Source organism: Carettochelys insculpta, chromosome 3 (assembly GCF_033958435.1).
Source record: "Carettochelys insculpta isolate YL-2023 chromosome 3, ASM3395843v1, whole genome shotgun sequence".
NCBI classification, from domain to species: Eukaryota; Metazoa; Chordata; order Testudines; family Carettochelyidae; genus Carettochelys; species Carettochelys insculpta.
The window spans coordinates 85,913,500-85,926,862 of NC_134139.1; the positions used below are offsets into that span (position 1 = coordinate 85,913,500).

The 13,363-nt window shown below is 39.3% G+C and overlaps 1 protein-coding gene across 3 annotated transcripts in view; it reads right to left on the reverse strand.

The window, feature by feature from the left end:
• The window catches only part of PACRG (parkin coregulated), a 435,595-nt gene that overhangs the window by 122,560 nt on the left and 299,672 nt on the right, over positions 1 to 13,363 (reverse strand). The window contains exon 1 of one of the 3 annotated variants that reach the window (XR_012645004.1): positions 8,064 to 8,190. The exons of the other annotated variants lie outside the window; for them this stretch is intronic. The gene's annotated coding sequence lies outside the window, so the exon portion shown is untranslated. Of the gene's footprint in view, positions 1 to 8,063; positions 8,191 to 13,363 lie in introns of those variants that run through there. 3 annotated transcript variants of the gene reach the window in all.

Sequence of the window (13,363 nt, forward strand, 5' to 3'; positions counted from 1 at the left end):
CCCGCTGCTTCCTCCCACGTGGCCTCCACCACTACCCTAGTCAAGGGAATGCCTCCCTGACGCTGGGCCAATTGGAATATTCAGAAGCCTTGAGTCAAGTGGCAGGGCTTCATGGTGTCAGCATGGCTGGGGAAGTGGTGGAGGCTGCATCAGGAGTGACTGCTGAGTGTGTGCAGAGCTGGTGGCTGCCCATGCCACAGTGTCCCCTTCCTGAGGGCACTCCCCCACATCTCTTCCTGTGGTCCTCCCACAGGTTGGAGTGGGGGAGGGTCCAGCTAATTCCAGGGCCATAAAGGGGGAACAATGAAAACAGTTTGCTCACCCCTGGCATATATCACGTTAGTGGACATGCAGGTGTATGAGCCCTTGATGGTGTGGCTGATGTTGTTAGGTCCAGTGATGGTGTCTCTAGTATAGATATGTGGACAGAGCTGGCAATGGGGTTTGTGGCAGGGATAGGGTCCTGGGTTAGTGTTTCTGTGGTAGGGTGTATGGCTGTTAGTAAGTATTTTCTTGAGGTTGAGTGGCTGTCTATATGAAAGAACAGGCCCGTCACCAGGGCCTGTGAGAGTAAGGGATCATGTGCCAGTGTAGGTTGTGGATTGCCAAAATTGAGCTCTCTAAGCAGAGGTCTTCAAATGGGTCACAGCCTTCAAAAAGTCATATTTTGAAACAGAAGTGAGGGACTTTTAAAATTTCTGGGAAGTTTCTACGTATATGAAGCAGAGTGTCTTCACCTTCCTAAATACTTCATGCATCTTTTCAGACTTCCCTTCATTAAGGACTTGAGGCTAAACCAATGCAAAGGGAGTCATTTGGATCTCTGAAGAGGCAGTCCATCAAAACAACTCTTTTCCCCCCCATCAATCATGGTTTCTCTCCAAAGTTCCCCTCTCCTGGAGTAAAGACTAAAGCAGTAACCTACTTCAGGGATAAGTTACATAAAAATACAGCCATCTCTTCCAAATTCCATGTCTAGCCAATAATTAGAGATAGAGGGGTTATCTACACATTTGAGAAAATTCACAAGATTCTACTTTAGTTAATGTGTCTCTAAACATCACTGGTTTTTATCTTTATGTTACGCAGAATAATAAGACTGAAGATGAACCATTGTTTAATGATACCATACAGTTAGGAGACTGTAATAGTTAAATTGGCTTTCTGCCTCACTAGGTACAACAGAAATTTCAGAGACTAAAACAATTAATTAAGTAATAGGAGCTAAAAGGAAAAACAGACCATTGCCATTCATCTGAGTGAAGATAATTTTTATATGTCATAATCCCTGAAATCCAACTATTGTTCAGGTACATGTAATTCATGGAGTGGTAGATGTTATGGTAACTGGTGCAGGAGCTGGCAAAACATGCTTTGCACTGAAATGTCACTCTCTCTCTTGACTTTGAATTGGACCTTACGCTATAAATAGCTTCATTTACTTCACTGGGACCACTGGAAGAGTAAAACTATTAAGTCAGTGGGCTACATACTGCCATGGGTGGCTCTCTGCAGCTGCCACAGTCCATCAAAAAGCATTCACACAGCACTGTAACACTCAAACATGTGAAACTGTGAACCACCTTCACTAGCTGCCTAGGTGACTTTTAAAATTTGAAGTTTCCTAAAACCAACTAAAATAGCTGCTTTGTTCTTGATAGAATAGGCTGCTACAGTCTTGCAGCACAGTTTTCCATGTTAGCAATGAATCTGTGTTGATCGGTTGTGTTAGGTTTGAGGGAGAACTTTGCATCATGGAGGACTGCTCTGTATCTGTAAAGGAGAGTTTCTGCTGTGTTTACTAAGCATGACATTAAAGGCTGATGTAAGGGTAATGTAGGCCATTTTGGGAGGTAATAACCCAAGGCCACAAGTGTGTAAAGGCTATAACAGATCTTGAACAGCCATTTTAAGATTTAGTTTAATTACCAGAGCAGAGAATCAGAACAGATGGGAGAGAAGAGATGCATTAACTTCTTAATAGAACTAGATATGTCCTGCTGTGCAACGATTGTTCTCAATTAGCCAGTAGAAAACTAAGAAGATAGCCAGGTGTACTTTTGTGGACGTTATCATTTAGTAGTCTAACTGGGCAAGGCAGAGAAGATAACCTAGGAAAGGTGAATATGGATAAGATACACGGTCCAGGGATATTTCCAGACAATTCAATGAGCCTTTCCACCTTCAGGTAGCAAGTCACAAATAAAGCAATTATTCAAACTAGTTGAACACCTATATACAAACAATTGAGACCGACAGAAAAGTTAGCAGTGTAGTCTACTGGATTCCATGTTGTTAGGCTGACCAAGGCAGAAATCTAGAAAAACCTCACCTTTTTGTAAGAACAGCCAGTAAGTCTGATGGGGGACTATGATGGGCTGTATCCACCCTGCACTGGTACATTAGGAATTAACTCATCTTTGCTGGAAGAAGAGGCCACACCTCTTCCACTTTGCTGGGCATCTTCCAGCTGGAACCATATGAAAGGACTCAGAGGAGCTCAGTCTAGATTTAGTGCTGGAGGAGGAGGTGCATTGCTAGCTTTAGCAAGCAGACTGCTTGTACTCCAAGGTTTGTACACCAGTCTCACGGGATCAGATCCAGACAGGACATTGCAGTGGGTGCAGAGACCACTTTATCATAGATGCTAAAGATTGCATGGACATGGTCAGGGAGAAAGTGAATTGTGGCAGCCTAGTGGACAGAAGATGGAGATGGAGACAGGATCAAAGGGAAGCAGAGTTGAAAGTTAGCATGAAAGGTCAGAGGCTTGGTTCCTAGGAGACCTCATCCTGAAAACTCACCTCCAACTGATATTTTACCATGGCCACATCTACACGTGCATGCTACTTCGAAGTAGCGGCGCCAACTTCAAAATAGCGCCCGTCACGGCTACACGTGTTGGGCGCTATTTCAAAGTTGAAATCGACATTAGGCGGCGAGACGTCGAAGTCGCTAACCCCATGAGGGGATGGGAATAGTGCCCTACTTCAAAGTTGAACGTCGAAGTAGGGCATGTGTAGACGATCCGCGTCCCGCAACATCGAAATAGCAGGGTCCGCCATGGCGGCCATCAGCTGAGGGGGTTGAGAGACGCTCTCTCTCCAGCCCCTGCGGGGCTCTATGGTCACCGTGGGCAGCAGCCCTTAGCCCAGGGCTTCTGGCTGCTGCAGCTGCAGCTGGGGATCCATGCTGCATGCACAGGATCTGCAACCAGTTGTCGGCTCTGTGGATTTTGTGTTGTTTAGTGCAACTGTGTCTGGGAGGGGCCCTTTAAGGGAGTGGCTTGCTGTTGAGTCCGCCCTGTGACCCTGTCTGCAGCTGTTCCTGGCACCCTTATTTCGATGTGTGCTACTTTGGCGTGTAGACGTTCCCTCGCAGCGCCTATTTCGATGTGGTGCTGCCCAACGTCAAAGTTGAACATCGACGTTGCCAGCCCTGGAGGACGTGTAGACATTATTCATCGAAATAGACTATTTCGATGTTGCTACATTGAAATAAGCTATTTCGATGTAGCGTGCACGTGTAGACGTAGCCCATATGATGTTAAACTTGATTAAAGATCATAAAATATGGACAGAGTGCTACAGATTTGTGTTGATCTTTTTTGCTTCTTCTGCACTTCAGCATTCTTATAAGCAGAAACGGGATTTGAAAATATCCTTCCAAAGAGACACTATTTTATCTTATAAGCAGAAACGGGATTTGAAAATATCCTTCCAAAGAGACACTATTTTAAATATGTAAAATAGAGAAATATATGAATGCCATCTATTTGATATTAAATGGTTATAAGGCCTATCAATCCCAGAAGCCCCAACAGCCATTTATAAAAGTACAAACAGTTATTTGAGACATTAACCACTGAAACATTTACTAAAAATGGGCCAAAGGAGAAACCAAAATTGAAATTGTACATTATGGTTGCCAACAAATTGATTACTCAGATAAATATTGATACAAAATTGTTAGCACTACCATTTAGCTATGTTAGCTATGTCACATATTTTATTCTTTTAGAAATTTACATTTGGTAATAGAAAACTAAGTTTAAAAATAATGACAAGACTAGGAGGGAGAATTCCACAGTCGGCATAAATGGAACTATGGCTGTGACCAACATAAAAATGAGCTTTAAAGAAAAAGAGGACTTAAAATCTAGGGTTTTTTTTTTTTACTATGATTTGTATATTCACGGGAAGAACCCTTTCTGATTCCTGAAAAAAGTCAGGAACTGAAGAAGAGACAGGCCTCAAATAATTCATCCTCTGTTTTACTGTGATGGACTGTAACTGTGAAAATGAAACCCTGGGCTCCAGAGAAATCAATGGCAAAATGTTTCAGGCACAAGGGACTGGCTACAGAGCGGGGTTTAGCTGGCAGAGACACATCCACATGGCCTCTGCAGTGCGGGCACCCCCTTCGGCAGGCACTGAACTCTCACATGGCTATGATAATGAGTTTGTGGAGTATGCAAATGAACAGCCACCTGCAGTCCTGAGAAGCTCACTTTGCATAGCTCTGCTGGCGGCGGCGCTGAGCTGAGCTGAGTTCCGTGCAGACCCAGCCTAAGAGTTTAGGCCATAGTCTTCAGCTGTAGTCTTTATCACCTGAGTAGCTCCTAGAGAGCTACTAATTTTAACAATGATAGAAGAATCTCTCTTTCTCAATACTGTGTGAACACTCATGCATGACACCCATGTACACCCAGGTACTTGAGGCAACCAGTTGCTTGCATGGCTATACTCTAGTTTTAGCATGCCATCTCAGATAGAACTAGTGCAGACAGTGGATACACCCCAGAGTTTTACTGATTTCTTTGTTTGTCCATACAGATACAGTCATCTTCCAAAGTAGATAGTGTCACAGGATCTGGGCTTAAGGTGACATACTAAACAGATGTAAGTGTAGCTTCAAATTCCTCCCTGTTGTAAATGGAGGTAAAAGAAAGTTATACATGCAGCCACATTTTCTATACTTTAAGATGTTAAAGATGGCTGTACATTATTTTCTTTTATAAATGCTTCATTCCACAGCTTAGATTATTTGTGGTATCTTAGGGAGACGTGAATATGACTCAATCATATCTGTAATAAGTAAACAGAATAAAGACCAATCAAATATATATAATTGTTGCTTTAAAAGAAGGCAATTTGACAAAACTGAAAAAAAATTATGAGACATACAGTTGGGAAGAAGAACTTAATCATAAAAATATGAACAATAATTGCGAAGTTTTAAAGAACACTTTACTAGATGCACCCAAAGTCCACTATCCTACAATCAAGGAAGAAGGCAGTACTGGTTCAAAAAATGATATGGCTCACAAGTGAAGTGAAGACATCTATAAAAATAACTGGAAGAAAGTGGTAATTGCTAGTAATCAATATAAACCCAAAGCTATGAATTGTAGAAAATTGATAAGGGAAGCAAAGGATACAAGTAGAAATCTATAGCCAGCAGAGTTAAGGATATAGAAGAGGTAGAACTGCTAAATGAATATTTCTGTTCCGTATTTAGGGGAAATAGATGATGTAATTAGATGATGATAACATTATTTCAATTCCAATAATAACTCGTGAGGCTCTTACATAGTAGCTGCGAAAGTTAGCTATTTTTAAATTCAGGTGCAGATAATGTTCAACCAAGAGTTTTAAAAGATGTGGCTAACAATCTTATTGGATGTTGATTTTCAGTAAGTCCTGAATGTTGAGAAAGTTCCTTAGGCCTGGAAGAATGCTAACATTGTGGCAATGTTTTAAAAGGGTAAATTGGATGACCTAAGTAATTACAGATACTTCATTCTGACAATAATCCTCGGCAAGATAATAGAACAGCTGATATAGGACTTGATTCAGAAAGAATGAAAAGCAGTAAATGTAATTAATTAATGCAAATCACTGTGGGTTTATAGAAAATGGATCCTGTCAAATCAATTTGAAATAATTTTTGATGAGATTACAAGTTTGACTGATAAAGATAAAAGTGTTGATATAATATATTTAGACTTCTGTAACACATTTGATTTAATGCCAAACAATATTACAATTAAAAATATAATGATACAAAATTAATAAGGCACATATTAAATGCATCAAAAGCTGGCTAACTTATAGGTCTCAAAATATAATTGTAAATAGGCAATCATCATCTAGGGAAGTGTGCTTCTAATTGAATCCCACAGGGACTGGGTCTCAAGCCCTCTGATATTTAACATTTTTATCAATGATTTTAGAAGAGAACATAAAATCTTCACTAATAAAGTTGGAAAATGGCACAAAGGTTGGGGAAGTATTAAATAATGAGGACAGGTGACTGATGCAAAGCAATATGGATCAGTTGGTAAACTGGACGAAAGTAACAACATTAGTTTTAACAAGATAAATGTAAATCCATACATGTGGGAAAAAAGGATGGTGGTCTTTATCCTGGAAAATTTCAAAATGATTTGGGAGTCAAGGTTAATAATTAGCTGAACGTGAGATTCCAGTGTGACACTGCAGCCAGGGGGGCTAATGCAATCTTGAGACGCATAAACAGGGGAATCTTGAATAGGTGTAGAAAGGTTATTTTACATCTGTATTTGGCACTGGTTTGACCACTCTGTATCCAATTCTGGTGACCACAATTCATGAGGATGTTGACAAATTTCAGATGGTTAAAACAGTCATGAGAATGATTAGAAAATTAGAAAACATGCCTTAGAGTGACCCATGGAATTCAATCTATTTAGCTTAGCAAAGAGAAGGTTAAGGGGGTGACTTAATCACAGTGTGTACCTACTTACGTGGGGAAGAAATATTTCATAACAGGTTATTCAATTTAGCAGTCAAAGGTGTCACAAAATCCAATAGAAGGAAGCAGAAGCTAAACTAACTTACACTGAAAATAAGTCTGAATAAGTCTGTGAGAGTGAATAACTAATGGAACAATTTACCAAGGGCCATGGTGGAATCCTCTTCACTAGCAATTTTTAAATCAAAGTAGGATGTTGTTTTAAAAGATATGCTCTGATTCAAAATGAACTTGGGGAAGTGTTCTGGTTTGTGTTACACATAAGGTCAGACTACATGATGACAACGGTCCCTCCTAGCCATGCAATCTATGTTAAATTTGACCCCAGAATAAATTTTGATATTCAAATTAAAGAACATCCTTAAAACGCAGGCTTAGTAATAAAACACTAACACAAGAGTGGTACTGAATGTTGTTATAATAATTACCTCAGCAAACCTGGTGAAATAGATCCACTAATAGCTTTCCATAACTGTGACAAATTTAACTGAAACCTTCATTTACTAGGAGATATTTTATTCATTAGTCATCTGTTTAGTATAAATTGTTCTACACATAACAGACACATGGATTTAGTTCAATTGAAAATAATAGACAGGGATCTTGTACCCAATTATTTTAATGGCTTATATCAGTTCAGTTCTTTTCACAGTTCATGTAAAGAACTAAATAACTTCTGAAAGCTTGAAATACCTACAATGTAAGCAGGGCTTTACTGCATAAGCAACCTTGTGGCTCTTTGCAGAAATAAATTAAACAATGTAGCTCCATGAATTTAGCTGGAGTGCAGCCAATATATAGAGTTGACGAAGAGACATAATACAAGATCCTTAAATTTATTTTCAGAGTGGCAAACATGCATGACAAACACACATCTATCTGTGTCACAGGATAAGGCCTTAAGTAGTGAGGATATGGATGCTTTCTCTCTTTTACATCACTCAGAGACCTGCATATAATTAATCTAGGTGGGAAATAATTCAACAGGCAATTGATCTATAAGTATTTATATAAATATTTATGACAAGGACTCCAGACATCCAAGAACTGAGACTTAGTTGCCTGTAACTTTCAGATGGAGACCAGCTGGCAACTCTTCAGACAATCCATTTATTTTCTTTTTTACCAGCTCATTCATTCATACCCTTACCCCCAGTTAAGCTGTACTTGAATCAATCTCTAGCATATATGAAAAAATATTAGTACTCTCAGTGCTAGAGCATTAGTCTTCAAAGAGACAACATAATCTTTACTATAAACACACTTACATGATGATGCCAAGGAATACATTTTGCAATTGTGAAAATCCTCATGAATTAAATAACTGGAAGGATCCTGAGTATGGCCCTGCCTTGACTGACAAAAACAGCATGTCACAGTCACTTGCCCCTTTTTGGTCACTCGGAACATCCCAGTGATTATCATCTCTTTTGCCCTTATATGTCCTGGTCTGGAATTTCACAGGTCTCCTATTCTCAGACTGGGACCTGGCAACGCCACCTTGTCTACAACAACCACTTGTAACTGTGCGGGTCTGACTGGATGTTGACACCTCTTCCTGTTGGAAGCCTCTGATCATTGATATGACAGGCTAAGACATGGGTCTGTGCAGCTACATTATAAGTGGATGTTAAGGGGGAAAGACTGTCAAGGCTTGAGAAAAGAACACTGCAGTAATTGATAGATGAGTGAGGAAAGCCTGGATAGGAGCTTTAGCTTTATGGAGGGTAGAAAAGGCCATGTTAGAGAAGTTATACATAAAGAATCTGCATGTTTTAGACATACCCTGAATAAAAGGACCTACAGAAATGTCTAAATAAAAGATGATGCCCAGGTTACCAGCTTGAGCAATAGGCAGAATAATGATGATATGAACAGAAAGGAAGATATAGCTGAGATGTCTCTTTGTTCTATGTTGCTGGACATATGCAGTTACTTTCCCCAGCTAGTCCTACAACCTTTACTATTTTAAAATAATTTTATTTCTAACTATAGTTATATAGAAATTGGAATTTCTGAAGACCCGTAAATACAGTCCTGGTATTTTACAATTTAGAAACAAGATTTAGTCCACAAGGTCTTATTATTTACATCTGAGTAATGGCCTTAATATTATATGGCAAAATCTAAGTGAAATTCAGACATCCATGTTAAATTATCACTTTTCTAGAGCATACCAAAATAAGTAATCATAGATGTTCCCTTGTCACTGCTGGGGACTTGGTTTTTTTAGGCCCTAAGTAAAATTTGGTAGGGAAATAGTTAAAACTTCCAGGAAAAAAGTCAACTGACGCCTACAGATCCTAAAGGAATTGCCAAGGAACCCAGCCATGGGAAAATGCAGCTGATCTCAGTTGGATATAATAGCCTCTCAAAAGCCTAATACTACAAGCTGCTGACTGAGCACTCGCACCCCAATTTAGGAAACCAATTAAAAACACTTAAGCATGTGCTTAATTTTAAGTATGTGAAAGTGCTTGATCAGGGCCAAAGCACAGCACTTTCAGACAGACAAAGCTACAAACCATAAAAGTCACAAGTTTCTTGTTCAGTAAAATACAGTACTGGACTTGCTTTAAGACAAAGACAAAAGAGGCTTCAAACAGCCCCTGTGTCTCATATCTTTGGTTGAAAGAAGACTTATTTGGGTGAAAACTAGTTGCTGAAAACATTTGCTGTATAGATCAGCCTTTTCATTGAAAAATTGCATGTAATTTCTTCCAGCCCCTTCCTGGCTCAAATGATCTGACACTGCCTAGTAACCTTTAAAATATTTACTAGGACAAATTCACTGTAAAGAAACAATGACTGGTTAATAAATAGTGCAATAATCTAATCTGATGAGGGCAACAGAACCTTAATCAAGCAATAAATACATTCTAAACAATGTAATATGTATACATTTAAAAATAATTAGACTATTCATGGAAAACTCAAGAGAAAAAATTCTGAATACAAAATAAGCCCCACCTAAAGTAAATCAATGCAGGAAGAAAACTGTACATATTTTACAGGATTTGTCTCCCTCTTTCCTTTTTAAGCATATCCTTGAATCTATCTAATTTAGACGTTACAGCAAATAGCTGTCAGAAAATAAGCTTGCATAGTTAAGAATCAAAAACTTTGTCATCTGAAAGATTCTTCAGAAAGAACAGACTTAATGGTAATTATGACTATTTGCCTGAGCTGAAAGCCCAATCCATTCCATTCAGCAAATCAAAAATGGGTATTTTCTGAAGAAAAAAGGCAAGAGCACAATAAGCTGGCAGTTAGTAATACTGTGTACTGTCTAAACACATACCCATTTTTATAAGCCAGTATTCTTCAGCTATTACTGTGAAACAATATCTTCAGAATTTCCTTTTTTCCCTGTTGCAGACAAACTTTGGGAAAGCTTTGATGAGTTACTTAAAGTGTTTTTTTTGAAAAACAGTTTATTATCTTGATGGTTTTTCTAATGGCTTTCCTTCTTGTATTCTAAACAATGGATTTTATGGAATACTAAGAGTCTTAATTAACACTGAATTTCACACCATCTTATTAATATCGTACAGTTGTTAATATTTAATATGCTCCAGAATTCCGAGTGTTTGGTTTAGAAGCCAACACTGCAAGAATACTAAATCTTTCAAAAGCAAATGTGCGTGTCTCAACGTGCTGTCACAATGCTAGTTGACACTGTCTTAAGTTAGAAGCAGTAGCAAAGATTGTTGGCGTAAAGTCTGGCTTGGCTGGTAACAATATTATCTTGATATATAGGGTTGTGGCAACCCACTAAACAATGCCAGCACTGGGTGTCTTGCTGTCTACTCTCTATCCTTAGCTTTTTTTTCTTCCTTATGCTCCCTAGATCCATTTTGTTTCTTATAAAAATAGCCAAGATTTCTATAAAATAAGAGGCTTAATAATTAGACTTAAAACCCATTTAAAACCTAATTTAAAATCCCTTTTGTTTTCCTGTAGTTGGTGTCCCTTAAATCACTTCTGACACACAGAATGTCACATTTTTATTTAAAAGAATAAGTCAAGTAGAAGGGTGAAGCATGAAATAGTGTCTACTAGAAACTGCAAAAAATATTGTGACCATTCTAACTGCAAATTCTTTATTCTTTTTGTAAATACCCTCATAAATATTACAGTCATTCTCCAGTTCAATCCTGTAAAAATAAAATGTGACACAAACCTGGCACAGTGAAACACAGAGCAATGAAATCAGCTGGCTTGTGTGATTAAAGGTATTCATCATTTTGTACATTTGCTGGTTCTGTCAAGCTACTCTCAACATTAGTGGGGTAAACTGTCCTATTGAAAGATTTCAGTAAAGGGGTCCATGAGAAGCAACATTTAAAGAGAATTCTTGAACACTTGCTGCTAAATTTAGTACTAATTGCTCATTTTGTAATCTCACTGTAAATGAAAATACCACTTGCCATATTGTGGTAGGAACTATATAGAGTCACATAAGGTGCCACAGGACTTTTTGTTGTTCTCAAGGATTTCAATGTTTATTTGCAAGTGATCTTTAGACTACAGTATCATCATCATCCAACTTGGCAACTGTAAATTATGTAAGAAAAATTGAGAGTTCAGTAAGGTCTTCTGCACTGAAAGCTATCTATATTTTTAAGGCAGATGTGATGCATTATATAGTACAGAAATTTCAAGCTGGTTTTAATTCACATATTTTGAAGCTGGAAGAGAGCAGACCATATAGTCTGACTTCCTAATATGTTAGTTTAGTTGCAGCTCTTCTTTCTTGTACCTGCAAGAAAACCTGCATCTATCCATCCATACCTCCAGCAGGAGCCCCTATTTTCTTTATTAAAAAGAAGGATGGCCCCTTAAGGGTCCAAGTCAGTTATTGCGCACTCAGTAAGGTGAGTATTTGGAGCCTCTGATTACTCCCTCTCAACAACAAACTCTTATGTAAACTGTACTTTGCTTGAATTTTCACGGAATGAGACTTACATGGGGCCTAAAACCGGGTGCATGTGCAACAAAGAGAAAGAGTGGAAAGCTGCCTTCTGCACTAGTATGGTCACTCTGAGTACGTGGCCATGCTGTCTGTGCAATGCCTATCAACCTCTCAGCGTTTGATTAACGACATCTTCCAGGACATACTGGACTGACTCATAATTATTTACCTGAATAACATTCCTATTTTTTCAGAGGACCAGGCACTTTATAATCAGTATATACTTAGTAACCTGGAAAGACTTTTCCAGAAGCACATGTATGCAAAGCCAGAGAAATGGGACACAATGGAGTTTCTCATTACATCACCTACCCTAATGGACTGGCCATGGATCCAGGTAAGTGGCAGCCATGATGGACTGTGTGGTACTAAAAGAAATTAATGGAATACACTCCTCTTTGGCTTCACCAGTTTCTACAGGTGGTTTATTAAGGGATTCTCTGGTTTGGTTGCCCTTCTGAGTGCCATTTTGAAAGATGGGAGCTGATCTTTGTCTGGTCCTTAAAAATACAGACTGCCTCCAAATCACTTATAAAAAGAGATTTTTTGTGGCCCCCATCTTGATGCATCTCAACCTGGCCAGACTATGGGACAATGGAGGCAGATCCCACTCATTTCTTTCAGGGAGCATTCCTCTTCCAGCTTCCCGACTTTCACCACTGAGCTTTTTGCTTATGCAAACTGATTCCAGCAGACCAGAATTATATCATCTTGGATAAAGAACTGCTGACCATTAAGATATCCTTTCAGGAAAGACAGCACTTCCTGGAGGGAATTCAAGTTCTTACTGGCTACGTCTACACTAGCCAAAAACTTCAAAATGGCCATGCAAATGGCCATTTCGAAGTTTACTAATGAAGTGCTGAAATACATATTCAGCACCTCATTAGCATGTGGGCGGCTGCGGCACTTCGAAATTGACGTGGCTCACCTCCACGTGGCTCGTCCAGATGGGGCTCCTTTTCGAAAGGACCCCGGCTACTTTGAAGTTCCCTTATTCCTACGAGCAGATGGGAATAAGTGGACTTTGAAGTAGCTGGGGTCCTTTCGAAAAGGAGCCCCGTCTGGACGAGCCGCGTTAATTTCAAAGTGCTGTGGCCACCCGCATGCTAATGAGGTGCTGAATATGTATTTCAGCGCTTCATTAGTAAACTTCAAAATGGCCATTTGCATGGCCATTTCAAAGTTTTTGGCTAGTGTAGACACGGCCAGTGACCACAAAAATGTGAAGTATCTAAAGACAGCCAACCATCTGAACCAAAAACAAGCACACTGGTTCCTCTTTATGTGTGTTGATTTTGTGATCTCCTGCTGCCTTGCGACTAGGGAAAAGGAATGGGAAGGCTGACACCATCTCTGAAAGACTGAATACTGTGAACTTGGCAGCAAGGCACCGTCCACAATCCTCAGAGCTTCAAATTTTATTGTTGGTATTGTAGTCGGTAACCTGATTCCCATCATCCATTCCCTGCTGCCCAATGATCTCTTTGATGTTCAACCCTCTCAGACAACAAACAATGCCAACAACCTAGCTACCTTAAGGTTCATATTTTCAGGTGTGATTCTGTATCACAAGGCACATCTGTGTGCCAT